The 25,720-nt window shown below is 42.6% G+C and overlaps 1 non-coding gene across 1 annotated transcript; it reads left to right on the top strand.

The window, feature by feature from the left end:
- Positions 1-12,922: 12,922 nt before the first annotated feature.
- On the top strand, positions 12,923-12,985 carry LOC135273501 (U7 small nuclear RNA). Its single transcript, XR_010341291.1, has one exon. It is a non-coding gene; the product is annotated as a U7 small nuclear RNA (small nuclear RNA).
- The last annotated feature ends 12,735 nt before the right edge of the window (positions 12,986-25,720 follow it).

Here is a 25,720-nt window from a genome sequence, read left to right as displayed (position 1 = left end):
CAGGTCACCCAATGAGGTCAATTTACTCACATTAGCAGAGTAATAACTGAGTATTAATTTGTTGATTGAATATGTAACTATCTTTAGCAGTACAGTTTTTTTCTAAGGACCACATTATCCCCTTTGGAGGGATTCCCAGAAGTGACTGGACCAAAAGGTGTAAATACCAAAACAGTTATAACTATGATATGCCATAATGCCTCTTTCATTAAATGCTCTAGAAGTATTAGCATATGATGTCAGTAACAAGCTCCAGTCTAGAAGTAGGTCCCTGAAGGCAGTAGAAAGTCTCGTTATCTTTTCATGTGGCACTAAGCTTTGGAAATCACTTTAGAAAGCTTTAGGTAGGTGAAATGAATGGGAGCATGGGAACCATCATTCTGTCTCCTGTATTTCTGAGGGAAGCAGTTAGACATCATAGTCACACTTAGCACAATTTGTATTTGCATCTACTTTTTTTTTTTTTTTTTTTGAGACAGGGTCTCATTCTGTTGCCCAGGCTGGAGTGCAGTGGCATGATCATGGCTCACAGCAGAGGCCTCAAGCCTCTACCTCCAGGGCTCAACCTCTTGCCTCAGCCTCCCGAGTAGCTGGACTACCGACTAGCATGCACCAGCATGCCTGGCTGATTTTTCTATTTTTTGTAGAGACAGGGTTGTGCCACATTGCCCAGGCTGGTCTTGAACTCCTGGGCTCAAGCAATCCTCCCACCTCAGCCTTCCAGAGTGCTGGGATTACAGGCATGAGCTGCAGCACCGGGCTGCATTTACATTTTTTAAAGTATTCAAAAGTAGAGGGTTCATTTACTTCTTAAAACACCTTTCTTCCAACCAGAGAAAGAGCATTTTGAAAGCAGGGATCATGTCAATTTTCTTACCACTGATATCCCAGTCCACTGTACAATTCCTTGGTATTTAGTAGACTTTTAATATCCGATGAATGAAGCAGAGAAAAGTTTCTTGCAAATAAAGTTGAAATGGAAAATTCTATTCTTAGCACACTGGGTGCCTGGGCTCCGCTACAGAGGCTGAATCACAGGCCGTGGGCTGCCAGCGTCGAAGGTGTGTTTATACAGAGCAACCGCACAAGGAGGAGCAGTGAGCGTGAATGTGGTGGCACAGGTGCTAAAGCCGCACAGCTGCAGGATTCTCAAAGAAAAGAACAAACCCAGTTCAACTTCGTCACTCTTAGCAACCACTGTCTCCAAAAGTCTTCCTTTGATTCTTAACTGAGTCAGTATTTATATCATGGAGACTGTTTGAGGGACTAGAAGCTAAAACAGTCTATCTGCCAGTCAGTGACACTCTTCTTCACTGGTAACAGGAGGGACAGATGTCCAAGTCTGCCAAAACCTAGGGCTGGTGGCCACTTTTCCTGCTTTACACCACAGCCTCATAGGGCTGCATCATTTACCAGTGCCCTAAACTCTAGGCTCCTGGGTCTGGCAGGTTCCATATTCTAAGATAGTGGTCCTAAAATATGAACCTGCATCAGAATCATCAGAGGGTTCATTAAAACACAGATTGCTAAGCTCTGCTCCCAGGATTGCTGACTCAGTGGGTGAAGCCAAGAATGCTCACTTCTAACAAGTTCCCAGGTGATGTCAAAGCTGCTGCCATGGGGACTATACTTTGAGAACCACTTTTTCCAAGAAAAATAATGACATGCTAAGAGGAACCTATTCTGGGTGCAAACATTTCGCAGATGTGTTGTCTGGAAAGAATTTTAAAACAATAATAAAACAACTAAAAAGGCCAGGTGCGGTGGCTCACGCCTGTAATCCCAGCACTTTGGGAGGCCAAGGCGGGTGGATCACTTGAGGTTGGGAATTCGAGACCAGACTGATGAACATGGTGAAACACCATCTTTAAAACAACAACAGCAACTAAAAAGTCAGTCACTTTTGACTGGGCACGGTGGCTCATGTCTGTAATCCCAGCACTTTGGGAGCTGAGGCAGGTGGATCCTTTGAGCCCAGGAGTTCAAGACCAGCCTGGGCAATGTTAAAAACCCCATCTCTACAAAAAATACAAAAAAACCCCATAGTTTGGCATGGTGGCATATGCCTTTAGTCCCAGCTACTTGGGATGCTGAGGTAGGAGGATCACCTGAGCTCGGGAGGTCAAGACTGCAGTGAGCCATGATCATATCACTCCAGCCTGGACAATAGAGTGAGAACCTGTCTCAAAAAAAAAAAGGCCGTGGCTTATGCCTGTAATCCCAGCACTTTGGGAGGCTGAGGCAGGTGGATCACTTGAAGCCAGGAGTTTGAGACCAGCCTGGCCAACATGAGGAAACTGTCTCTACTAAAAATACAAAAATTAGCCAGGCATGGTGGTGAATGCCTATAATCCCAGGTACTCGGGAGGCTGAGGCATGAGAATCGCTTAAGAGGTGGAAGCTGCAGTGAGCCAAGATCGCACCAGTGCACTCCAGCCTGGGCGACAGAGACTCTGTCTCGAAAAAAAAAAAAAAAAGTCAGTCACTTTTTATTATTATCATGCTCATGCAACTCTGAACGATATTAGTCACAAAATACTCCTGAAAAAAACCTTTCAATTGTTTCTAAGTTGAAATAGTTGCTATGGGTGCTCTTAAATATAAATCAAATTAGCACATTTTATTACTTATCCTTAATAAGCACTGTATTCTATATAAAAGTTAATTTGGGAATCTTACTATGCAGTTGTATACATTTTGTATACAACTTGCTATACTTACTATTGTATAATCTTACTATACAATCTTACTATACAAGACACTTGGACTGAGCTACATGTGCTTGTTTGGAGGGTAAGTTCTTACTGATTCAGAACAGTTTCAGCTCCTTCAAGCTCACTGTGGTCACAGTTTGTGTCTCTAAGCCTTGTGTTACTGCAGATTGCATTTAAACAATAGATTTAAAATGAAAGAGAATATGGTTGTATGTGATTTTTCTTTTCCAAGTCATTTTTTTTTTTTTTTACAGAGTGAAATTTTAGATGAAGTTTCTAAGACAAAATATTTGCAAACAGTGGGACTTGGCCTTGAATAATATAGAGTAAATTGGTAAGCTTTACAATTGTCACATGGATTTGGCAATGGTCTCCTAGACAAGACAGCAAGTACATAAGCAATAAAAGAAAAAAGTAAGTAAATTAAACACCATCAAAATTAAAAGCTGTTATACATCAGACGACACTGTCAAGAAAGTGAAAAGACAACCCACAGAATGGGAAAAACATTGGCAACTAATATATCTGACAAGAATCTGGTACCCAGAATATGTAAAGAACTTTTTCAACTCAACAATAGAAAGTCAATCTTATTAATATATTGGCAAAGGACTTGAATAAACATTTCTCCAAAGAAGATAGACAAATGGCCAACAAGTAGGTGACAAGATCAACATTGGTGGCTAGGGAAATACAAATCAAAACCACAATGAGATACCACTTCACATCCATTAGACTGGTCATCCTAAAAAATTAAATATAACAAGTGTTGGCAAGGATGTGGAGAAATGGGAACCCTTATACACTGCTAGTGAGAATGTTAAATGATGTAGATTTCCACTGTGGAAAATTGTTTCAGCTGTACCTCAAAAAAACTAAACATAATTACCATATGCTCCCAGCATTTCCAACCTAAGTATATACCTAAGAGAATTGCCAACAAACGTTCAAACAACAACTTGTACACAAATGTTCATAGCAGCACCATGCACAATCGCCAAAATATGGAAATAACACAAGTGTCCATCAACAAATGAATGGATTTTAAAATGTGGTGTGTCAATACAGTGATAAGTTACTCAGCCATAAAAAGAAATGAAGCACTGATACATGTTAAAACGTGGATGAACTTTGAAAACATTACACTAAGTGAAAGAAGCCAGACACAAAAGGCCACTTATTATATGATTCCATTTACAATGACTGCTTAGGCACAGGGTTTCCTTTTCTGGGGATGAAAATGTTCTGGAACCGTTACTGAAACACCAGGGGTTCTGTCTAGGTCCTGCTGCTCGCAGCACAGAAAACCAATGACTCAGACAATGAAGGAAGAAGACTTTAATCAGATGCTACAGCTGAGAAGATGGAAACTCAGTCTCAAATCCATCTCCTTGACCGACTAAAACTAAGGGTTTATGTAACAGTGAAGAAATATAATGATGCATAAGAAAACAGAAACTGGGGAGGGACAAGGAAGCAAACAGACGATGAATGAAAGGGTTTGGCATCTGACTGTTGGAATGTGGTGATTTGGTGAGTTTCCATTTTTTGATACTTTTTTTTTTGAGAGGACTGAAAATTATTTCCTGATGAAGGAACTCAGATAAAATAAATGTAAGTTTCAAGTCTTAAGACCAGAAATGTCAAATCCTGTTTATGCAATAAAACTATCTATGGGACTCTCAAGCCTGTAATCCCAGCACTTTGGGAGGCCGAGGCGGGTGGATCACGAGGTCAAGAGATCGAGACCATCCTGGTCAACATGGTGAAACCCCGTCTCTACTAATACAAAAAATTAGCTGGGCACGGTGGCGCGTGCCTGTAATCCCAGCTACTCAGGAGGCTGAGGCAGGAGAATTGCCTGAATCCAGGAGGCGGAGATTGCGGTGAGCCGAGATCGCGCCATTGCGCTCCAGCCTGGGAAACAAGAGCGAAACTCCGTCTCAAAAAAAAAAAAAAAAAAAAAAAACTATCTATGGGACTAATGGGTCAGTTTCAGAACTAGATAGTGATAAGGGTTGCACAACATTGTGAAAGTACCAAATGCCACTGAATTATACACTTTAAAATGGTTACAATGGCAAGTTTTGTGTTGTGAGTATTTTGCTACAATAAAAAGAATTGTCAGGCTGGGCACATTGGCTTAGCCTGTAGTCCCAGCACTTTGGGAGGTTGAGGCAGGTGGATCACCTGAGGTTGGGAATTCGAGACCAGCCTGATCAACATGAAGAAACCCTGTCTCTACTAAAGATGCAAACTTAGCTGTAATGGTGGCACATGCCTGTAATCCCAGCTACTCAGGAGGCTGAAGCAGGAGAATTGCTTGAACTTGGGAGGCAGAGGTTGTGGTGAGCCAAGATCGTGCCATTGCACTCCAGGCTGGGCAACAAGAGCAAAACTTCATCTCAAAAGAAAGGAAGAAAGAAAGAAGAAAGAAGAAAAGAAAGAAAGAGAGAGAGAGAGGGAGAGAGAGAAAGAAGGAAAGAAAGAAAGGATTGTCTATTGGGTAGGACTTCTGGTGATAGTGGAATGAAGAGTTCACAAACTCTCTCATGAAAAACAACTATAAAACTGGACAGAATTGTCAAAGACAGTCATCTCAGGGCTCTAGAAATTGACAGTGCACACAGCAAATTGAGAAGTGTTTATTCATGAAAAACTGCTGAATTTCAGGTAAGAACAGTGGGAATCTGTGGTGTTCTTGCCTGGTACTCTCATCTCTCCCCTCCCTGTCCAGTACGGATGGCACAGCCATGCTACCAGGGCAGAGCTGATTGTGAAAAACAGCAGCTTTGCTGCTACTGGAAAGGGCACGTTTGATTTAGAATAGAGAACAAAAAACATATGCCAACTTATATTCTCAGTAAGAATATCAAGCTCAGTGGAAATTGAACTGGGAAAGCCCATAGCTCTGCTAGCCTGAGGTTGCGGTCCCACTTGGCAGCCAAGCTAGAAATTTAACAGGGAGATCCTGGAAACAAAAAAACTGAAGAGAGCCTGGATGAGCTCTCCCCACATCCCTGGCTGGCTGGAAGGCTGCACCACACATGTACAGGCAAGGCCCAAGAGGGCTCAAGCTCTGCACACATTCCTGGCCGACTTGGAGACTATCCACATGAAGGAAGTACCAGGAAAGCCCATTGGAAAGGGAAACCTGGGGAAAACTTGAAAAGTGCCCAGACTTTGAATGCACTCCTCAACCCACACACAGATTCATAGACAAAGAGTGAAGGCTTGCTGGCACAGTGTTTGAGTAAAACCTCTGACTAATCATTGGTTTACCACTAAGACATTCAGATACACCCACCCACAAGGGTAGTCCTAGGAAGCCAAGACGTAAAAAAATAAGAATTAGAAAAAAAGAAAAAACACCTGAGACACACAACTCTAAAACACTGCTAAGAGACAGATTCTGCAAATTTAATCTAGGCAAGTTTCTAAAAGGCAAAGCAAATAATAAACAAACAAAACCAGCCAGGTGTGGTGGCCCATGCCTGTAATCCTAGCACTTCAGGAAGCTGAGGTGGGAGGATCATTTGAGCTCAAAAGTTTGAGACCAGCCTGGCCAGTGGTGATACAGAAATGCTGGTAAGGGAAGAGCATAGTCCCTTTTTTTGTTGTTGTTTTTTTGAGGTGGAGTCCTGCTCTGTCACCCAGGCTGGAGTGCAATGGCATGATCTCTACTCACTGCAACCTCTGCCTCCTGGGTTCAAGCGATTCTCCTGCCTCACCTCTGAGCAGCTGGGATTACAGGCATGTGCCACCACGCCTGACTAATTTTTTGTATTTTTAATAGAGACGGGGTTTCACCATGTTGGCCAGGCTGGTTTCAAACTCCTGACCCTGTGATCCATCTGCCTTAGCCTCCCAAAGTGAGGGGATTACAGACGTGAGCTGCTGCGCCCACCCCTAGCATAGTCCCTTTTAAATGATATGGAATTGGGGAAAGGAAGTGCTGGGTAGAGGAGGGCATGGTCCCTGGCTAGGGCTCCATCCCCATGGACCTGGGTAAGGACAAGAATTTTTGTTTTTCTGCCTGAATGTTGCATTTCCCAAGACCACCCTGACCTGCCACACCCCAATCCTGTGCCTATAAAAACCCTGAGCCCTGGCCGGGCACTGTGGCTCACGCCTGTAATCCCAGCACTTTGGGAGGCAGAGGCGGGTGGATCACAGGGTCAAGAGGTTGAGACCATCCTGGCCAACATGGTGAAACCCTGTTTCTACTAAAAATACAAAAATTAGCCAGGTGCGGTGGTGCGCACCTGTAGTCCCAGCTAATTGGAAGGCTGAAGCAGGAGAATTGCTTGAACCTGGGAGACTGAGGATACAGTGAGCCGAAATCGCGCCACTGCACTCTAGCCTGGCAACAGAGAGAGACTCCGTCTCAAAACAAAAACAAAAACCCTGAGCCCCTAGCAGGCAGACACATAAGCTGCTGCATATGGAGAGGAGCAGATCGGCAGAAGAACACAGAGACAGCTGAACGTAGAGAGGAGCACATCAGCAGAGGAATACAGAAGCATCTGGAGTCTAGAGGGATGCACCAACAGGCACCAGCCCACCTCCAGGTCACTGACCGGCAGAACAACTCAGAGTGTGGCTGGGGCAGTCAGGGGAGAGCCTGGGTCGCTGAGCAGCCCCACTCCAGAGGAAAACCATCTCTCTTCTGGCTCCCCCATCTGCTAAGAACTACTTCCACTTAATAAAACTTTGCACTCATTCTCCAAGCCCACGTGTGATCCAATTCTTCCTGGTACACCAAGACAAGAACCCCAGGATAGAAAGCCCTCTGTGCTTTTGACAGGGTAGAGGGTCTAATTGAGCTGGTGAACACAAGTCCCCTAGAGACAGCAAAACTAAAAGAGCATCCTGTAACACACTCCCACTGGGGCTTCAGCTGTAAACATTCACCCCTAGACACCGCCATAGGGTCAGAGCCCCGAAACCTCCCCATCGGCATGCTGCCCTAGAGGTTTGAAGAGCAGAGCCCTGAAGAAACAAGGCACTTCCCCATCGCACACCCTGTGAAGAGGAGCAAGGGAACTTTCTTTATAAAGATCCCATCTTTACAAAAGAATAAATAATTAAATTAGGCATGGTAGCATGCACCTACAGTCCCAGGTTTTCAGGAGGCTGAGGTGGGAGGATTGTTTGAAGCCTGGGAGTCGGGGGTGAAGGCTGCAGTGAATAGTGATTCTGCCATTGCACTCCAGCCTGGCTGACAGAGTGAGATCCTGTCTCAAACAAAATGAAACAAAACTAACCAGCAATATAAACAACCCTCACAGGAAAAATCAGAATCCAGAGTCACTACAGCATATTATTATTATTATTATTATTTTATTTTGAGACAGAATTTTGCGCTTGTTGCCAAGGCTGGAGTGCAATGGCATGATCTCGGCTCACTGAAACCTCTGCTTCCTGGGTTCAAGCGATTCTCCTACCTCAGCCTCCTGAGTAGCTGGGATTACAGGCGTGAGCTACCACGCCTGGCATCATATTATTTTAAAATCCAGTTTTTGACAAAAATGATGAGACATGCAAAGAAACAGGAAGACGTGACTTATTATACTCAGAAAAAAAAACCATCAATAGAAAATCTTTACTTTTCAAGACCAACCTGGGCAACAAAGTGAGACTCTGTCTCAAAAAAAAAAAATCAATAGATACATTAAAATAGTAAACTTAAAAAAGTTTTTAACAAAAAGAAGGCAGTCAAGGAAGGGCAGAGAAATAGGACAGGATAAATACAGAAAACAAATAAAAAAATGGCAGTCATAAGTTCAGCCATACCAATAATTACATTAAATGTGAATAGACAGAAAATGCAAGACCAGGTGTTGCGTTTAGCAAACAAAGACATCAAAGCAGCTATTATAAATATGTTACAAAATTTATAGTTACAATATTTAGAGAAATAAAAAAATTTAATGTCAAAGACTCAACAAATGGCAAATCTCAATAAAGAACTAGAAGCTGGCTGGGCACAGTGGCTTACACCTGTAATCCCAGCACTTTGGGAGGTCAAGGTGGGCAGATCACGAGGTCAGGAAATGGAGACAATCCTGGCCAACTTGGTGAAACCCCCTCTCTACTAAAATGCAAAAAATTAGCCAGCCATGGTGGCATGCCCCTGTAGTCCCAATGATACTTAAGATCATTGGAGAGTTACTCAAGATCATTGAATTATGCATGTATAATGGATGCTCTTCATGATAGGTAAATTACAACTCAATAAAGCAGTTTTAAATTTAATTACTTTGGAGGCTGAGGAAGGGTAATTGCTTGAACCCAGGAGGCAGAGGTTGCAATGAGCCAAGATTGTGCCACTGCACTCCAGCCTGGTGACAGACCGAGACTCTGTCTCAAAAGAAAAGAAAAAAAGAACTAGAAGCTATAAACAAGAATTAAATGGAAATTCTAGAGTCAAAAAGTACAATGACAAATGAAAAATTCACTAAATGGACTCAGCAGCAGACCTGAGAAGGCAGAAGAAAGAATCAGTGAACTTGAAGATAGTAAAATAGAAATAATCTAATCTGAGGAAGAGAGAGAAAGATGAAAGAAAAGGAACAGAACCTCAGGTCTGTGGTATATTATGAAGCATACAAACCTATGTCTAAGTGTGATGTCTATGGGAGTCCCAGAAAGATAAGAGAGAAAAAGGGGAAGAAAACATACTTGAAGAAATAATGGACAAAAAATTTCCAAATTTGAAAATTCATCCACAGATTCAAGAAACCCAAGGAACTCCAAGTAAGAGAAACATAAAGAAATCCACATTTAAACACATTGTGATCAAACTGTGGTTTTTGTTATTTGGGTGGATTTTTTTGAGACAGAGTCTCACTCTGTCACCCAGGCTGTAGTGCAGGGGCGTGATCTTGGCTCACTACAATCTCCACCTCCCAGGTTCAAGTGATTCTCTTGCCTCAGCCTCCCAAGTGGCTGGAATTACAGGAATGTTCCACATGGAGAAACCCCATCTCTACTAAAAACACAAAAATTAGTTGGGGGTGGTGGTGCACACCTGTAATCCCTTAGCTACTGGGAAGGTTAAGGCACGAGAATTGCTTGAACCTGGAAGGCAGAGGTTGCAGTGAGCTGAGATTGTGCCATAGCACTCCAGCCTGGGCAACAAAGTGAGACTCTGTCTCAAAAAAGAAAAAAAAAAAGATACATTAAAATAGCAAACTTAAAAAAAATTTTAACACGAAAGAAGGCAGTGAAGGAAGGGCAGAGAAATAGGACAGGATAAATATAGAAAACAAATAGAAAAATGAAAGTCATAAGTACAGCCATACCAGTAATTGCATTAAATGTGAATAGACAGAAAAAGCAGACTGTCAGACTAAATGTTTTAAAAAGCAGAATTTAATTATATATTGTCTATCAGAGACACGAGATCACACAACTGCACTCCACCTTAGGCAAGACAGAGCAAGACTCTGTCTCAAAAATAAATCAAATTCAAAGACAGAAGTAAGTTGAAGGTAAAAGGATTTATCACACAAACAGGAACCCTAAGAAAGCTAAAGTGGCTGTATTAATATCAGACAAAATAGGCTTTAAGATAAGAAATATTACTAGAGAAAGTTAAAAAGTACTCCTATAACTCAGTAATAAGAAGATAAATGGTCTAATTTTTAAATGGGTGGCTGGGCACAGTGGCTCACACCTGGAATCTCGGCACTTTGGGAGGCTGAGGCAGGTGGATCACCTGAGGTCAGGAGTTGGAGACCAGCCTGATCAACATGGAGAAACCCTGTCTCTACTAAAAATACAAAATTTGCTGGGCATGGTGGCACCTGCCTGTAATCCCAGCTACTCAGGAGGCTAAGGCTAGAATTGCTTGAACTCAGGAGGCGGAGGTTACAGTGAGCCAAGATCACACCATCGCACTGCAGCCTGGGCGACAGAACAAGACTCCGTCTCAAAAAAAAAAAAAAGTTAGCTGGGCATGGTGGCTGGCACCTATAATCCTAGCTACTTGAGAGTCTGAGGCAGTAGAATTGCTTGAACCTGGGAGGCAGTGGTTACAGTGAGCCAAAATCACACAACTGCACTCCACTTTAGGTGAAGAGCAAGACTCTGTCTCAAAAATAAATAAATAAATAAATAAATAAGGGCAAAAATTTTGAATAGACATTTCACCAGAGGAGAGATGAAGAGACAAAGAATTGATAAGCAAATGAAAAGATGCTCAACATCTTTAGTCATTTGGTATATGCATATTAAAACCAAAATGGATATGCTACTCACGTCAGTAGTTCTAGTATTTTGGGAGGTCAAGGTGGGCGGATTACTTGAGCTCGGCAGTTTGAAACCAGACTGGGCAACATAGTGAGACACATCTCTACCAAAAAAAGAAAGAAAGAAAGAAAGAAAACCACACAAAAATTAGCCGGGTAGGGTGGCGCATGCTCTGTGGTCCCAGCTCCTCTGGAGGCTGAGGTGGGAGGATCGATTAAGCCCAGGAGGATGAGGCCGCAGTGAGCCATGATCCTGCCACTGCACTTCAACAAAAAAAGAAAATACAGTTCTGATGGAATATGAAATGGTGCACCTATTTTGAAGAGTTTGGCACCTACTAAAATTTAAACTCTAACTATGACCCAGCAATACCTGTCCTAGATATCTACCCAAGAGAGAGAAAAATATTTGTCCACACAAAGACTTATCCATGAAATGTTCATAGCACAATTGTTCATAAACAGCTGAAATGTGAAAATAATGCAATATCCATCAAGTGGTGAGTGCATAAAGAAAATATCCACATAATGGAATGCCATTCAGCAATTTAAAAAGGGACAAGCCAATAGACGCTACAACATGGCTGAACTTCAAAAACACGTTGCCAAGTGAAAGAAGCTAATCACAAAAGAAACTAATCGCATATTGTGTGATTCTATTTTTATAAAATTTCCAAAAAAAAAAGTCAGATCTATAGACAGTGAAAGCAGATCAATAGTTGCTTTGGGATGGAGGTGGGAGCAGGGATTGACTACGAATAGACACAAGTAAACTTTTCTGGATGATGAAAATGTTAAAGCTGGATTGTGATTTGGAGAGTTACTTAAGATCATTGAATTATACATGTATAATGGATGCTCTTCATGATAGGTAAATTACAACTCAATAAAGCAGTTTTAAAATTATCACTTTCAACTGGTATACAAAATTATAGGGGCGGGCATTAATCATGGACCAACAAAATGCAAGGAAATGGATATTTGCATAGAAAAAAAAGAAGTCCAAAGAGGAATACTGGGAGAAACAATAAAAGATGCTGCTCACACATGTAATCCCAGCACCATGGGAGGTCAAGGCAGATGGAGTTGAGGCCAGGAGTTCGAGACCAGCCTGGTCAACATGATGAAACCCTATCTCTACTGTCTCTACTGAAAATACAAAAAGCAGGGAGCCGCGGTGGCTCCGGCCAGTTGTCCTGGCGCTTGAGGAGGCGAGGCTATGCGTTCAAGGCCAACCTGGGCAATACGAGAACCTCTCATTCATTAAAAAAAAATTTTAAAAATACAAAAAGTAGCCAGGCATGTTGGCACACACCTGTAGTACCAGCTACTCGGGAGGCTAAAGTGGGAGAATCGCTTGAACCCAGGAGGCAGAGGTTGCAGTGAGCTGAGATCATGCCACTACACTCCAGCCTGGGCAACAGAGTGAGACTCTGTCTCAAAAATAAATTAAAATAAATAAATAAATAAATTTTTAAAAAAGATGCCAGTCTTACACTACCAGAAGAAATAAAAAATGATATTGTTTGTAGGACTAAATTGTTTTCATAGAGAACTGGACACTCATTCTAAACAAATGGGTCAAATATGCTAATGTTCATCAGGATTTAGCAAATTTCTGATTTATGCAGGAGAAGCGAAACCCTTTTATTTGAACCAAATATAACATAAATACTTGATAAAGTTTCTGGTAGATATATTTTAATGGAAACTTTCTGACTGAGGAGACATTTGAAAGTTACTTGATTAAGTTCCAATTAATAAATACATGGACAGAATTTTAATCTCTGGAATTTGTGAGATGGGATTTTTATGAATCTTTGCAAAATTTATCCTATGCTTAAGACTTTTCCTAAGTATTTGTATATATGTTGCTTCATGTGAAAGAACCTTTTTAAATTTGAAATAAAATGGGTTTTTCAATCAACTCTGAGTGAAGATAGAAAAATATATCTGTGTTGTAGTTTTTTAAGAATTTGTCTAACAGGTTTTCCAGTTTTTACTAGAAACTCCCCCATAAGGAGAAAAAGAAAAATCTGTCTGTACTATCTGTTGAACATAAGAATGCAAAAAAGATAACTTAGACACAGTAATTGACAAATGTGCAGAAGTTAAGGCTCAAAAATTATAATCGTAATATTAACTATTGTGACAGAACAAAATAAGCGTAAAGTTTATTTCCTTTTTTCAAGAAACACATTAATATAATTAAAATTATTCATTACTCTTTTCCTTTTTTTGTACTGTAATATTCATTTATGTTGGCATTTATTTATTTAGACAAAAGTTCTTACTATTTGCTTTTTATTTTCTGGGACTTATTATTGTTATTATTATTTTTTTTTGAGACACAGTTTTGTTCTTATTGCCCAGGCTAGAGTGCAATGGCGTCATCTTGGCTCACTGCAACCTCCACCTCCCGGGTTCAAGCTATTCTCCTGCCTCGCCTTCCGAGTAGCTGGAATTACAGGCACCCGCCACCATACCCAGCTAATTTTTGTATTTTTAGCAGAGACAGGGTTTCACCATGTTGGCCAGGCTGGTCTTGGACTCCTGACCTCAGGTGATCCACCCTCCTCAGCCTCCCAAAGTACTGGGATTACAGGTGTGAGCCACCGTGCCTGGCCTATTATTATCATTATTCATTTTATTTCATTATTTTACTGAAAATGATTTTGTCATATGAAAAGAAATGACAGAAAAAAAGTTATTTTTTTAATTCCAGGTGGCAGATAAGCTAGGCACACACCTGAGTAAAAGTGAATGAAGAAATTCCTACCCTTATGTTTGCATTCACTCATTCAAGAAGTATTTACTAAACAGGCATAATACACCAGGAAATGTTCTAGATGCTGGGGATACAGGAAATCCCTATCCTCATGGAGTTTCCATTCTAGTGATTCACTCAGGAATCCTGTATGGAGCTCTCCTTTTCCATCCAAGTGCAGTGGTTATTGGAGCTGGCTTGCATCAGCTTATGAGAGCCAGGAACGTGCATCTCTTTTCAACTCCCTATTCAATGATGTTATGCTAGTACCTTCCAACTGGCCACACTGGGAATATTTACACCATGGAAATAGGCAAAAGCTCTAAATCAGGGCTTTTGCTTTTGGAGTCAGTTGCTAAATACTGATCAGCCTACGACTACAAGTCATCCAGTCAGAGAGTTCTTCTCTGATTATTCATTTATAGAAGACTGCCCCAGTTATGTTGTCATATCTCCCTGTGTTATTTATTTTATAGCATTTATTACTCCTGGAAATGCCCTGTTCCATTGATTAATTCCACTGGTATTTATTGAGTGCCTACTATATGCCAGGAACTAACAAAAGTACTTGGGATCTAACAAAACAGAGATCTCAACCCTTGCGGGGCTTACATTCTAGCAGGGGCAGATGGATTTTTAAAAACAATGAGCACAGTAAGTAAATTTTGGGGAGTTTTAGAAGGTGGTAAGTTCTGTGAGGGGGTGGAGAAAAAGTAGAGGAGGGCAAGAGGATCTGAGTTAGGGACATGAGTGATGATTCTAAACAGAGAAGTCAGTGTGGGTCTCATTGAGGTTATATGGAAATGCAGACCAGAATAAGGTAAGGGAATTATCTGTATGAACAGTATTCCAGACAGATGGAAAAGTCAGAGCCAAGAGCCTACACTGGCCTGGACTGGCAAGTTCGAGGAACAGCAAGGCCAGTGTGGCTGAAGTGGAGTGAGCTGAGACAGGTCAGATCATGTGAGGCTTTGTAGGTGATTAAAAGACTAATGCGTTTGGACTCTATCTGGCTCTCTGCCCCTTTAGGTTGATCTGAATTAATTCTACTCTGTTTAATTTCTGTAGTTTAACAATCGTTATAGCTGATATTTTATTCTTTTTTTCAGAAGTATCTTGCATATTCATGGACATTTACTCTTTCATATGAACTTTAGGACCTATTAATCCAGTTACAACAAAAAATCTTGCTGAGTTTGTATTGGAATGAATTGAAATTGTAGATTTATTTGGGGAGAGAAGTGATACCTTTGTAATAGTAAGTATTCCCATCCATATCTTGCCATTTATTATTTTATTTATGCTCTTTTTATATATTTAAAAACATTTTGTATTGTCCTCTATGAAGGTCTAGTACATCCTTTATGAGATACATTCCTAGATGCCTTAGAGATCTTATTGACCCTGTGAGTGGTATCCTTTATGCCTAATACTCTCTTATTAGTTTAAATAGTTTTTCTCTAGATTCTCTTGGATTTTGTGATTGACTGTAATATGACCTGCAAATATGGATAGTGTTCTCTTTTTCTATGCTAATACCTCTTTTATTTCTCTTATTACATTGGCTAGGAGCTCCAGTATAATGGTGAATAATAGTGCTGATAGCAGTCTTGTTCCTGACTTAATGGAAATGCTTCCAAACTTTTAAACATAAAGTTTATATTTGGGGTAGATACCCTTTAACGGATTGAAAAAGTTCCCTTCTATTCCTAATTTGCTAAGGGTTTTGAAAATTATGAATCCACATTTAGTTTTGTTGAATGATGTTTTTTGCATTTTTGAGAGGATTGTATGATTTTTTCCTTTATCAGTTAATTGGCAAATCACAGGGAAAAATTTCCTAATGTTAAATTATCCTTCTGTGAGTAAAGGGAAAATTAATATCAGGCCAGGGCTGATGCAAGCCTGCCTGACACTGACCTTGGTCTTCAACAATACTGTTACCTTGGAAACTGCAGAGTTAACATAAACAGGGGATATTGTGTATGCTGACTACACAATTGTGTGGAACTGCACATGGGTTTGGAGGTGTCACCAGTGAGCGTACAGGCCATGAGCTTATGCAACTGGGAATGGCAGGAAATACTGGTGGGAAACAGAGGTTTCAGGTTATTTTTAATTTTTTTTCAGAGATAGGGTCTTGCCTGAGACCCAGGCTGATCTCACACTAGGTCCAAGCTATCCTCCTGCCTCCGCCTTTCAAAGTGCTGGGGTTACAGGCGTGAGCCCCTGCACCTGGCTAAGGCTTTAGGTTCTATGGGTCAAAGTGGTCACTGCACACCTTGGCTCTCCTGTGGCAGCTCTAAGTGCCTTATGGATGAATGAAAACAGGACCTGTATACTTGGGTAGCTGCTGGGCCATCTGGTGAGATGAAGATGCAGCATCTGCCATATCTCCTGCCTTATATTCTAGGTTACAATTTATTGCCATCTCATGAGTCTTACTGCCAACTTGAACCTATAATCACAACTGTAGTCTGCAGCTTCTTTCAGGGATTATATTTAGCATAATTATGGGGGCTGTATTTTAATTTCACCTCTAGGGGGCAGTCATGGATCATAAATTGGTATGCTGTTTTAAAAATCATTTAGAATAAATTAAACTGAGTGCCCTTTTAGGTATGTACTCTTTTTTTTTTTTTTTTCATTTTACAGATGAAGAAACTGAGCCTTAAAAAATCTAAATAACTTGCTTAGTCCACATAAGTTGTAAGTAGCAAAGAGTAGATCTGGGGTTTTAACCTACATTTATTTGCCACTAAAGTACATGCTCTTAATACACACAGAGGAACCCCCACTTCTGTCTTCTTCCCTCCTTTCCCCTCTCTATCCCTTTACCCCTAGAAGCAGTCAGCAAAGTGGTTAAATGCACTAGTTCTGAAGTCAACCTGCTTGACTAGGAAAGATTGGCCCATATGGGTACCTAAAGCTTAGAATAGCAGCAGGAAATTGATTCACATGAAAAATAAATTACCTACCACACCTACCAAAGTCTGACTCTATGACTTACCAGCTCTGTGACCATGTGAAGGTTACTTCATTCTTCTGTGGCACAGGTCCATCCGTAAAAGTGAGATGATAAAGGAAATTTTTGCTAAGCCTTGAGCATGTGTAGATGGACTTACACCCTGCATGGCTCTGAGCCTGGATAAGTAATAAAATGCAAAAATCGATCAGTTAAAGAAGGAACCAAAGCAACTGCTTCTGGGAAAACTGATCAGAAAAAAGAAAACCTAACAAACAAACAAATACCTTAACCTGTGAGGAACTTTTTGTGTTTGTGATTTGTGCCTCAACTGTTTAATTGGATTCAACTTCATGGATTTACCGGGTCAACAAAGTTTCCAAAAAGCACAAATGGCCAGGCATGGTGGCTCACGCCTGTAATCTCAGCACTTTGGAGGCCGAGGCAGGTGGATCACGAGGTCGGGAGATCCAGACTATCCTGGCTAACACAGTGAAACCCTGTCTCTACTAAAAATGCAAAAATTTAGCTGGGCATAGTGGCACAGGCCTGTGATCCCAGCTACTCTGAAGGCTGAGGCAGGAGAATTAGTTGAACCCGGGAGGTGGAGGTTGCAGTGAACTGAGATCACGCCACTGCACTCCAGTGACAGAGCAAGACTCCATTGTAAAAAAAAAGCACAAATGGAAGTGGGGCTCAGTTCCATTAGGCCAGATAATCCTGAGAGGATAAGCTAAAGCCTCATTTAAACCAATCACCTCTCCTTATGAAACTGTGTGGCTTTTACCCTTACAAGCCCACCCTTATCTTTGGACTGGGTGTCAGTCTTCATGAGACCTGCTCTTCCTTGTATATTACTCACCTAAGAGTAAACCCTTAATGTTCATATGAAAGAGTGGTCAACATCACTGATCATCAGAGAAATGCAAATCAAAACTACAATGAGATATCATCTCTCTCCAGTTAATTAAAATGGCTTTTATCCCAAAGTCAGGCTATAACAAATGCTGGTGAGGATGTGGAGAAATGGAGAACCCTCACACACTGCTGGTGGGAAGGTAAATTAGTACAACCACCATGGAGAACAGTTTGGAGGTTCATCAAAAATCTAAATAGAGCTACCATATGAAACAGCAATCCCACTACTGGGAATATACCCAAAAGAAAGGAAATCAGTATTTCGAAGAGATATCTGCACTCTCATGTTTACTGCAGCACTATTCAAAATAGTCAAGATTTGGAAACAACTGATGTGTCCATCAACAGACAAATGGATAAAGAAAATGTGGTACATATACACAATTGAGTACTATTTAGCCATAAAAAAGAATGAGATTCTGTCATTTACAACAACATGGATGGAACTGGAGGTTACTGTGTCAAGTGACATGAGCCAGGCACAGAAAGACAAACTTCACATGTTCTCACTCATTTGTGGAAGCTAAAAATTAAAATAATTGAACTCATGGTGATAGAGAGTAGAAGAATGGTTAGCAGAGGATGCAAAAGGTAGTGGGAAGGGTGGGGAGAAGAAATGGGCAAGCTTCATAGGTATAAAATAGAAAGAATGAATGAGATCTAGTATTTGATAGCACTACAGGAGAACTACAATCAATAATAATTTAATTTTACATTAAAAATAACTAAAAGAGTATAATTTGATTGTTTGTAACACAAATGATATATGCTTGAGGTGATGAATACCCCATTTACCCTGATGTAACTATTACACATTGCATGCCTATATCAAAATATCTCATGTACCCCATAGATATATACACCTACTATGTACCTACAAAAATACAAAATAAAATACTGTTAAAAAAAAAAAAGGAAACTCTCAATGCATTAGCTAATCGTCCTGAGTTATTCTTTAACATTTAATCTGAAGACCCAATCCTGCGTGGCCTAACTTTGTATTGGATCAGGTTTCCTTGCCTTACCTAGTAGTGCACTCGGTTTAATACTCACTACGTATCAGTGTTTATTTGGTCTTTTATGAGGGAAAATAGTTCCTATCTCGTAAGATTACTTTGATGATGAAATGAGATGACACATGTAGAACAAAGCCTTAGGTGGCAAGAGCTCAATAAATGTTACTGTCATTAATTCAACCAACATCGTTTTTATCATCTCCTATATCAGACACGATTCTCCACCCAAAGGATACTAAGGTCTTTGTATCAGAAAGGGTCTAATCAGGACAGAAACCACAGCAATTATTTGAGCAGAGAAAATTTAATATAAAGAATCATTGTTGGCCAGGCGCAGTGGCTCACACCTGTAATCCAGCACTTTGGGAGGCCGAGGCAGGCAGATCACTTGAGGTCAGGAGTTCAAGACCAGCCTGGCCAACATGGTGAAACCGTCTTTACTAAAAATACAAAAATTAGCTAGGCGTGATGGTGTGTACCTGTACTCCCAGCTACTTGGGAGGCTGAGGCAGAATTGCTTGATCCTGGGAGGCAGGGGTTGCAGTGAGCCGAGACTGCGCCATTGTACTTCAGCCTGGAAGACAAGAGCAGGACTGTCTCAATATATATACAGTTGTCTATGCGTAAAGTTACTAACTGCTCAACTGAAAAGGACTTATGGTTTCTTGAAGGCAGCAGTTAGAGGAAGCAATGACCACTCCTAGAGCTGGGAGAACAAAGGGAAGGTATTTAAATTATTAAAATGCCAGCTTAGCCGAGGGGCCCTACAGAGCTGCACCTCAGATCTCTGAGGAAGAGGTACCACTCAGCTGTTGCTGGAGTGTGAATGAAGCACAATAAGGCTGCTCTGCACGTGTTGGGAAAATTGCAAACTGGATTCAGCAACCTCCACAGGAAGGAACTGCCTCTGATGCAAGGCAAGCGAGCCCCAAAGTGGAGCTTAGCCCCCGAGGGTTCTTGGCTTTGCCCAAGAGAGAATCCAAGGGTAAGCCAGAGGCAGAAGAAAACAGCTTTCCTGAGGAAGCAGTGTTACGGCTGCAGTGGTGTTACATGTTACAGCTCTGTGACTGCTCCTGCAGAGCAAGGCTACCCTGGGGCAAAGAGTAGCAGCTCAGGGCAGTTTTGCAGTCATATTTATATGCACTTTTAATTGCATGCAGATCAAGGGGCAGTTTGTGCAGAAATTTCCAGGGAAGGCATAGCATTTTTGGGTCATTGGGTCATTGCCATGGAAAGGGGCAGTTGCCATGCAACTCCCTGGTGTTGCCATGACAATGATAAATTGACATGGTACACGGTGGGCATGTGTGATTGGAAGACTGCTTCCACCCCTACCCTGTTTTAGCTAGTCCTCAATCTGGTCCAGTGTCTGAGACCCACCTCTGGAGTCCAGTCCTGCCTCCTACCTCACTGTGGCCCAGGTGAGGAAGTATTGCGAGGTGATGCTCACAAGTTCAGGAAGACCAAGGAAAGAAACCAGTGTCTTCCTTCTTCAGCCTTGCAGTCTCCCTTTTGTACCACCCATCAACAGAGCCTAAGAGGGAGCCTGCTTTTGGCACTGCAGAAATACAGTTTACAGAGTCCCTGCCCCAACATTATGGTACAGAAGGATGGGTTAAAGCAATAGACAAAAGCTTAATAACCGGCACAGTCCATTGGTTCAACTATTCCAGATTCATGTGCACATATTTTTACATCTTTCTCCATACATGTCAGCTTTTCAAGAATAAAAGCGACCGCCTTTCTGCCTAACAAGATACAACTACCCTTTCCTATAAACAAATCCTCTCCCCAAAATGAAGAGATGCAAAGTTGCAATAATCACTGTATCCATTTTTGGGAGACATTTATATCATCCATTTCTAAGACATGTTAATTACTTCTCAAATTGAGTCACAGTCCCAAGTGAATATTCAGTTGAGCTTGTCATTTCTTTCTATAAGCACTCTAGTGCATTCAAAAGAATCCATCCCACACCATAGTTCTTGCAGTCATCATCACTGCCATAATGACCAAGTGAAATAGCCACCTTGTCCCCCAAGGCACTTGTAATAGGCACTTCATCACAATCAACCACAGGCAATTATGTGGTTCATCATAATATCACTGCATGCTATGGATTGCTAGCATGCCATTTCCCATTGCCAGTGGAGCTCAGCACTGAGTTCAAGCCCAAGAATACATTAAAGCAATATCACCACCACCACTCAAAAAAAAAAAAAAACATTTTTGAGGAATTACTTCTTGGGACCACTCCTGAGACCAACTTCTCAAGCAGCTGTGGCCCAATGAGGAGACAGAATACCACCAATAATGTGAACAAAAAGAATTAAATATAAATAATTGCTAACTAGCTATAAAGCTGTAAATGAGGGCACTAAAAGAGCAAAAACAGCAACAGCAAAAAACGCCACCGAGTTTGAGACCAGCCTGAACAACACAGAGTCTATCTCTACCAAAAAGAAAAAAAAAAAAAAAAAAAAGCTGGGTGTGATGGTACATGTTTGTAGTCCCAGCTACTCAGGGTGCTGTGGCGTGATTGCTTGGCCCAGGAGACTGAGGCTGCAGTGAGCTGTGTTCATGCCACTGCACTCCATCCTGGTCAACAAAGCAATGAGTGACAACATACAACAACAACAAATAACAATAACACCACAACATATTATAGAGGAGTAGTTGCCACTCCTAAGACTGAGGGAACTAGAAGAGGTTTGAATTCTTACAATTATTAAAATTTGTAAGTTTAGAAGAAGGGCACTCCAGAGCTGAAACTCATCTCTGAGGATGGGTCATTGCTGCTTGGATGATGCTAGTGCCTTTGAACCTGGGAGAGGGTTCCATGGGGCTGAGACCCAGGCCTCTTGGGGACAGGGCACTATCTGGCTGGTGCTGACGTCTCTGAGAAGACCACACTGGGGCTCACTCTGCAAGTGGTGGGAAATTGTAGAGTCAGTTCTGGAGAGAATTGCAGAGCAACTGGTCTCGACTGCTGCTCCAGGAAGGCACTGCTGCTGCCAGGGAGTAGAACAGAAGCTTTGCTGGAGTGATGCTCGCTGAACATGCAGGCCATCAGACAGCCCACAGGAAATTCACAGGGAACCAACAGAAGAAATGAGTTTCTTCTTCTATCTCTATCATTGCATGCACTCTCTCCCTGTGTATTAATCATGTCGTTTTATTTCTTTTATTTGATGTTTTGACAACTTGAGGCCTTACTGACCCTGCAGGGACTGTCTCTCCCTCACTAGCTAATTCCTAAAGACAGTTAACAACTTACCCTAGAGCACGCCTTTCTTATGCAAAGCAACCCATTCAAAGCCCATAACCACCACCTTTTATTCTATTGGCCTCTCCTAAGCTGAGGTCAATATCTGCCTGCCCTAATGACCGCAGGGCTCACTACCAGACACCTAAGGATAGCTCCTTTGAAGCCTGTTGAAGTTATTCGAACTAGCCAATTCTAGGCCTACTTACCCTGCCTTGCCTGTTCTTTCCAATGAAAATCACAATAAAAACTCTTGCCTACATTTTCCCCTTGTTCCTTCTGCCTCCTGACTGAGCCCGGGGCTTCTCTGTGCCCCCATCCCACATCCATGGTACGCCTTGCCTCCCATTTCTAGGGAACTGTGAGTAAACCTCTTCCTTCATGACATTCCCTTCCAAGTCTGCTTGTCTTACAATACCTGATTAAAATGAACACAAATCCAGGTGCCCTAAAAACACCCTGGAGCATCCCCTATTGACAAAGCCTAACAGCCAGCAAAGCAGAAATGTGGTTCTCAGAGTCCCAGCCCCAGCTTCACAAAGCAGGTCATAGAAAGGAGGGTTTGGAGCAGAGAGATGACAGCTTAATCACCAGCACAGTGTGCAAGTTAAATAAAGTCCTGACTGTTAAGGGCCTTATAGTCCAGGGCACAATTGTTCATGACTAGAACATACCAGAGTAGAAAATTGCACCTTTGAGGCATGACTCAGCTGAGACATCACACAAAGAAGCCCAGCGGATGGGGTCTGGGAGTGCTGGGACTGAAGGAGGGTTTACCTTGTAAAAGGGGCCTATCAGGAACAAGCAACTGCACTAAGGCAACATCCAGCAAATTCCAAAGGAGGAGAAGGAGCCAGTTATACAGAGATCTGGGAATCACTCTGGGACGGATCACACCTGCCTTCAAGGAATGGCAAAGGGGCCATGTGATGTTAATTTTATGTTAACTTGGCCAGGCTGTGGTGCCCAGTTGTTTGGACAAACAGTCTGGAAGTCTAGCTGTTGCTATGAAGATAATTTTTTGCATGTGATCAACTTTTTTTTTTTTTTTTTTTAAGAGAAGTTCTTGCTCTGTTGCCCAGGCTGGAGTACAGTGGCACAATCATGGCTCACTGTAACCTCAAAGTCTTAGGCTCAATTGATCATCCTACCTTGAGCTGGGATTACAGGTGTGAGCTGCTGCATCTAGCCTGTGATCAGCATTTAAACTCATAAACTTTTAGTAAAGCAGACTCCCCTCTATACAGTGGTTGCTGCATAGAGGGGAGTTGAACTTGGGGCCTTACCCTGCACGGACTGTCTCTCCCTTGCTAGCTAACTCCTAGAGATGGCAAACAACATCCTAGAGCACGTCTTTCTTATGCAAAGTAACCCATTCAAAGCCCATAACCATAACCATCTACTCAATTGGTCTCTCCCAAGCTGAGATCAGGTCTCTATCCCTCTGCCCTAATCACCCCAGGGCCCCATACCAGACACCTAAAGACAACTCCCTTCAAGCCTGTTTAAATTATTCAAACTAGCCAATTAAAAATAAATACTGGTCAGGCACGGTGGCTCACGCCTGTAATCCCAGCACTTTGGGAGGCCGAGGTGGGTGGATCACAAGGTAAAGATATCGAGACCATCCTGGCCAACATGATGAAACACTGTCTCTGAAAGAAAGAAAAAGAAAGAAAAAGAAAGAAAGAAAGAGAAGAAAGAAAGAAAGAAAGAAAGAAAGAAAGAAAGAAAGAAAGAAAGAAAGAAAGAAAGAAAGAAAGAAAGAAAGAAAGAAAGAAAGGAAGGAAGGAAGGAAGGAAGGAAGGAAAGAATACTGAGGGGCCAGGAGCAGTGGCTCACGCCTGTAATCCCAGCACTTTGGGAGACTGAGGCAGGTGGATCGCTAGAGCTCAGGACGTTGAGACCAGCCTGGGCTACATGGGGAAACCCCGTTTCTACTAAAAATACAAAAATTAGCCAGGCATGGTGGCTCTTGCCTGCAGTCTCAGCTACTGGAGAGGCTGAGATGAGAGGATTGCTTGAACACAGGAGGTTGAGGCTGCAGCAGTGAGCTGTGATCACACTACTGTACTCCAGCCTGGGCGGCAGAGCCAGAACCTGTCTCAAAAATAAATAAATAAATAAAGACTGAGGTCTCCCGAGGAAGGAGGATTTCTGCCTCCAGACAGCAACATCGAAATTCTGTTTGAGTTTCCAGCTTTCGCACCCGAGAATGCAACAACAACTCTTCCTGAATTTCCATGCTGCCAACCCGGCCTGTGGATTTCAGACTTGCCTGTCCCCACAACGCACGAGCCAATTCCTTAAATCAAACTCTCTCTCTCCACATTTATAATAAGCATCCCATCGGTTCTTTCTTAGGAGTGCTCTAATACAGGCCAGCGTCGCGGAAGAGAGGGCAGGATGGGGCGAGGACGATGAAACGGGGCCAGAGGTGAGGTGGGTTGGGGAGCCGCTGGGAGGGCGCTGCCTTTGCGCGCGGTGGGGGTCCCTGGAGAGCTCCCAGCAGAAGGGAGACTCGGGTGACTGCAGTGTCCAAAGCGCCCTCTGGCGGCCAGGAGGAGCGGGAGTGTCAGGGGTCGGGGCAGTGGGAGGGAGCCCCGGGAGGAGGCGCGGGGGCGAGGGGACCTGGTGCGGGCTTGGACCCCGGCCAGTGGCGCCTGCGGTGAGACACGGACAGATTCTGATGTTTTCTGAAGATGGAGCATGTACTGGCTGTGAAAGAAGAGGTGTCAGGGTCAAGTCCAGGGCTTTCGGGCTGAGCAGCTGGAAGGATAGAGTTGCCATGTCCTGAGACCATGAAGATTTGGGGAGAAGCCTGTCCGGAGCGGGGCTGGGAGCAGGAGCTGGGCTTTGGACGTGTTCGTTCTGGACGCCTCTGGGCCTTGGCTGTTGGGTGTCCAAGCCTGCACCTCGGGCCTGGGCTGGAGATATGAATTTGGCCGCTCTGAGCCGGGCCTCGAACTCAGAGCCTTGGGCCTGGCGCAGTGGCTCACGCCTGTGATCCCAGCACTTTGGGAGGCCGAGGCAGGTGGATCACCTGAGGCCAGGAGTTCAAGACCAGGCTGACCAAGATGGTGAAACCCCATCTCTACTAAAAATACAAAATTACCTGGGTGTGGTGGTGTGCACCTGTAATCCCAGCTACTCGGGAGGCTGAGGCAGGAGAATCACTTGAACCTGGGAGGCAGAGGTTGCAGTGAGCCGAAATCGTGCCACTTCTCTCCAGCCTAGGTAACAGAGCAAGACTCTGTCTCTAAATAAATAAATAAATAAATGGTTCTAATTGGGACTTATTTGATTTGAGACACCTGTTAGATATCCAACAGAAGAACCTGCAAAAGGGACCATGTGAGTTATAGGAAAGATGTGTTATAGAAGCCAAAGGAAGAAAATGTTTCGAGGAGTCCAGGAGGAGTGGCTCAACTGCATTGAATAATGTTCAGGGGATTAAGGGGAACAAAAATCTAAAATTTATTTTGGGTTCGTAGAGGACGTTTATAACATGGACAGTAGTTTCAGTAGAGTGTTGGAGACAGAAGCCAAACTGGAGTGGGGTGAAAGTGAGTGAGAAATGAGGGACAGAGTCAGCAAATAGAAAGATCGTTCTAGGGGCCAGGTGTAAAGCTCACACCGTAATCCCAGCACTCTGGGAGGCTGAAGCAGAAGAACCAGTTGAAGCCAGGAGTTTGAGAACAGCCTGGGCAACATAGCGAGACCTCACCTCTACAAAATTAAAAAGTTAGCTGCTAATTAGTGGCACCTGCCTGTAGTCCCAGCTACTTGGGAGGTCAGAAGTTCAAGGCTGCATTGTGCT

Source organism: Aotus nancymaae, unplaced genomic scaffold (assembly GCF_030222135.1).
Source record: "Aotus nancymaae isolate 86718 unplaced genomic scaffold, 86718_ANA_hifiasm-v0.15.2.pri h1tg000007l, whole genome shotgun sequence".
NCBI lineage: Eukaryota > Metazoa > Chordata > Mammalia > Primates > Aotidae > Aotus > Aotus nancymaae.
Note: the sequence above shows the minus strand (reverse complement) of the source record. Positions and strands in the feature narration are given on the sequence as shown.